This window comes from Benincasa hispida, chromosome 1, assembly GCF_027475165.1.
Source record: "Benincasa hispida cultivar pf3 chromosome 1, pf3_genome.v1.1, whole genome shotgun sequence".
In the NCBI taxonomy this organism is placed as follows: domain Eukaryota; kingdom Viridiplantae; phylum Streptophyta; class Magnoliopsida; order Cucurbitales; family Cucurbitaceae; genus Benincasa; species Benincasa hispida.
Window position 1 is genome coordinate 47,554,647 of NC_143478.1, and position 4,905 is coordinate 47,559,551.

Here is a 4,905-nt window from a genome sequence, read left to right on the forward strand (position 1 = left end):
AGCTTGATTCAAAATGTAAGAAGTGCATGCAATAGCATCTCCCCACAATTCATTTAGCATCACTTTTGCTTTGAGAATACTTCTCACCATGTCCATGATCGTTCTATTCTTTCTCTCAGCGACTCCATTCTATTGTGGAGTTATTTGAACTATCATTTGATGATACATTCCTTGCTTCTTGAACAAATTATAAAAACCTATAAACTCTCCACCACAGTCAGATCTCAAAGTTTTTATCTTATTGCCACTTTGATTCTTAGTTAAAGCTTTGAAAGATTTAAAACATTCAAGTCCTTCAAAGTTTTCTTTCAAAAAATAAATCCACAACTTTCTACTAAAATCATCGATGAAGGTGGCGAAATATTAATTACCTACGTCTTATATTGCACGTATAAGACCACACAAACATGTATGAATCAACTCGAGAGGTTTGGAGGCTCTCCAAGCTTTATCAGTTGGAAATGGATCTCGATGATGTTTCACAACTATAGACACTACACAAATATTTGTCTCCTAGTTGATATTTTGTATGCCCTTGAACATATGGTTTTTGCAGAAAGATGATATTGATTCGAACTTCATGTGACCATATAAAAAATGCCAAAGTCAGGATGGATCCTTCCATATGCCGTTAAAACAAGATATTTGTCCATATATAAATTTAAGAGGAAACATCTTGTTAGCTGTCATTTTTAGCTTGGCAATAAGAACACCGGTCTGATCCTTGATTGCACATACACCACCTTTAAATGAAACTTTTAGACCTCGTTAAAGTAGTTAGTCAATACTTAAAAGATTATGCTTCAAACCTGGAACATAGAACACATTCAAAACTTATTTTGTGCCTTTCTTCATCTTAACATGAATATCACCTCGACTTTTGACTTTCAATTTGATATTATCACCAGTTTTCACTCCACTTTGGAGAGATGCATCCAAAGAACCAAATATATTTCTATTTCTTGTCATGTGGTAACTACAACCATTATCGAGATACCATGCAGGCTCTACAACATCATCTTGAGCATTACATGCAAGAAATAGAACACCTTCATCATTTTTATTTTCTTTATGTATCATGGTGGAATTTTAATCTCCATTTTCTCATGCCCAATAATATGCTTTAAAATGATCATACTTTTTGTAGTTAAACATAGAATGTGAGAAAAATTACCTCAGAACACTTCCTTGAGTTTTGCTAAAGCCTCTTCCTCTTCTACTTTCCGTTCCTCGAGATGACGAAGAACTTTCTTGTGGATTTTCAACATTCACACCATTTCTGTTATCATAGTTTTTTTCCACCTCCTCATCTACCAAGACCACCACGCATTCCATGAGAAGTGCCTCTGAACAAAGTTTGCATTTGAAAAGCTTCCTTAAGATTGACATCAAACTGTTTTAATGTAAGTTCATGGGATTGAAGAGAAGCCATTAGACTATTTACAAACAATGTAAATAAGTCTTTTGATTTTTCAATTGCAACAACAATATTGTCAAACTTTCTTGGCATACTTCTAAGATTCTTTTGAACAATTATTTGATGACGTAGTTCTTCACCATTTTTCCTCAAATTGTTGACAATTCCAATAATACGATTAAAAAATTCTTCAATAGTTTCCGTCTCTTTCATCAAAATTCAATCCAATTCAGATCTAAGAGCTTGTAGTCTTACCATATTAACTTTATCTTCTCCTTGATAGGTGGATTGTAAAATATCCCAAGCCACCTTTGAAGAAGTAGTTGCTGAAATTCTCTCGAAAATAAATTCATCAACAACTTGATAAATGAAGAATAAAGCCTTCTTGTCTTTCTTAAAAATTTCTCTCAACTCAACAAGTTGTTGATTTGTGAACCCATGATTCATAACTTCAGTGTATCTTCTTTCAACAATATCCCACAATTCTTATGAGCCATAGAACAGTTTCATTTGTATACTCTACTGATTAAAACTCTTCCCACTTAATCTAGGAATTTGGGTTGCAACATGTTACCATTTGAAGCCATCTCTTATCTTAGCTCTAATTCTACTTCTTGGAAACTAGTAGAACCTTAGTATACAAATCAAGAGACACGAGAAGAAAATTGTTCTCGTACTAACATAATATAGGAGAAATAAGAACTTGAATATTTCTTAACATGCGTTTCTTTTTTGCTAATGAGAAACCTTACACATATTTATACTAATAGAGAAGTACATCAAAAGACATCAACATTAAATATCAATACATGTGATTCTTCACCAATACATGTAAATTCATAAATGTATTTAGTATTTCATGTATCTAACTATCTTTTGAATCTCAACTATCCATGTATGCAATAATGTTATTCATGTATTTTAATAAAAGTCTAAATTAATTTTAACATCGACTTCGATGGTACAATGTTGTGTTAGAGGCTGTTAGATAGAGAGTGACTGGGAGGGGGGGGGGGAGTATTGGGATTGATGCCTTAAAGTCTCGTGTCCTGTAGTTTGTAAACAGTTTGTACGAACGCTTGTGTTGTATAATATATGATATTTACTTCACATCTTCTATTTTTCTCAGTTGCTTGTTTTATTTACTTTACCACAAACCAATAAACATAAAATCCCTGGTTATCTGTATGTAACTCAAGCATGTATGTGGTGACATATAAGTGGATCATGTCTTGAGCAATAACCAAAATGATTTGTAGTATACAGATATAGGAGGGAAACCTTATCCTGGTAATGCTATGGATGCGACCCTCTTTGTGGAATGGTCACAAGTGTTGTGACTTGTCACAGATGGTCTGATCCTGATCATTCATGTTGGGGACATGCGAACGGGGGCGTCCTATACAAAGAGTTTATATAAGACCTGACCATGAAGTGTTAACGTCTCGTTATATAACACCGTTCATGATAGAGACTTCACTTCACTAGGATAACCATAGGTAACTTACCTCAATCCTGAGTGAGTTGGGAACTCATGGCATTGAGGGTGGTTCTTTGATTTATATGGGTGGGAGTGGCCAAGTCACCAATTCAAACTTATCATTTTAGGGATTCGTCTGATTTTGGGAGCTGGGAACTCAGCTTCACAAGATGGAATTCACTTCTTCCTTGAGGCAGGGGTAAATAGATAGATAGTTCCCTTAAGGACTGATTCCGGGGCTTGAACGTTGTGGCGCCACACACATTCTCTTAGCCCGAGAGGTATTCACACATAGTTAGACTATGTTATATTGTTCATTAGAGGAATCAATGGTACTTAAGGAGTGAGATGTAACTACAGGGAAAAAACGGTAATTTGGCCCAGTTGCACTTACAAGCATCTGTGAAGGATCATTGTACTCATGATTGGTTATATCCGATGGACACAAAAATATATTTGTGGTAAGAAGAGTTCAACTATTGGTCTTTAGTGGAATGTCTGATAGTTAACAAATGGTGGATCTCGTGGTTAAAGAGTTTAGTCAACTATTCACGGACCGTTGGAGTTTCGAGCCACAGGTTCATTAGGTCCCCTAGGTAGCTTGGATTAAATCGAGAATTAGTGTTTGGGTTAATTTGAAATGTTCAAATTGACAAGAGGAAGTTCGATTATATATGATATAATTGGATTGGTTAATTATATATGATATAATTTGCTAAATATATGAGATATATTATTTTGGAGAAAATTAAATATAAATATGATTTATATCAAGAAGAGGAGAAAATACTGTAGCAGATATGTGATATCAAATGATAGGGTAAAAATATAATATGATTATATTTATTATTAATTAATTGGTTAATTATATGATAATTTGGCCAATTTTCACGTTCGGGTGCGTTAGTGGGGCAGCGTCGGTTATTGTAACCGATGAATTAAAATGAAAATTGTTTTTATTTTGAATGTTTGTCCAAAAAGAAAACGATAGAGTGTGCTGGTGAATCGTAATCGATCACTTAAGTAAATCGAGAGCCTATACGATAGTCGCTCTGCCCTTAGACGATTGTCCACCTCACGTCTAAACGATCACGCGCTAGTTCCTACACGATCAAATAGCTTCCCTAAACAATCGAATAGTTTGCCGAGTTTGCTAAACGATCGTATACCATTTCCTAAACGATCATTCAGTAAAATCTACACGATTGTGTAGTTTCTCCTAAACGATAAGTATCGTGCTATACGATAGTGTCTTCTTTACTCCCACTTGCTTATCGCCTACACGATCGGTTCGTCCTCATTCCTCTACCAAATTCACCAAAGACCACGCTTTGGGTTCTCACTCCGAGAATACCGGGTCTCTTTTCTGGTGGTGTCGTCCCTGCAGCGTTCATGTTCGTGCAGTTGTTCGGGCGTTGGTTGATCGGGTAGAGGTTTCTGCTGCATTGAGTTCTGAAGTTTGAAGAACATTTTCAACTAGTATGGCAACTCTCTCCCTCGTTTATTTTTGTTCAAAGCATGCCATTAATTGACTGTTCATTTGCATAACTGTGCGTTTGAATGTGTATTGTGTATTTCGGTCACTGTGAAATTGGAGTGATCCGATTTCGCTCATGGAACTCTTCTTCAGGCGGGGGGACTAGCAAGACATACTGACAGCGGAAGCTCTGGTGCATGGCAGATGGAGGTGGTACAAACGTTTGACAATGGATGACTGAAGGCAACAAGAAGTGGCGAAATGGATTCTTCTGGCTAGAGGCATTAGATCACATTGCTTTGAGAAGAAAAACTAAGCCCTCGTTTGATAACCATTTTGTTTTTCGATTTTATTTTTGAAAATTAAACCTATCTCCTCCCCATTTTTTCTAATGATTTGCATTTTTCTTAAGTTCAATTGTTTGAATTCTTAGCTAAATTCCAAAAACAAAAATAAGTCTTTAAAAACTACTTTTTTTTTTTTAGTTTTAAAAATTTGGCTTATTTTTTAAACAATTGGTAAAAAGTAGAT

The 4,905-nt window shown here is 35.3% G+C and overlaps 1 pseudogene; it reads right to left on the bottom strand.

Moving 5' to 3' along the window:
- Window positions 1–351: 351 nt before the first annotated feature.
- On the bottom strand, window positions 352–2,297 carry LOC150038499 (uncharacterized; annotated as a pseudogene).
- Between the last annotated feature and the right edge of the window lie 2,608 nt (window positions 2,298–4,905).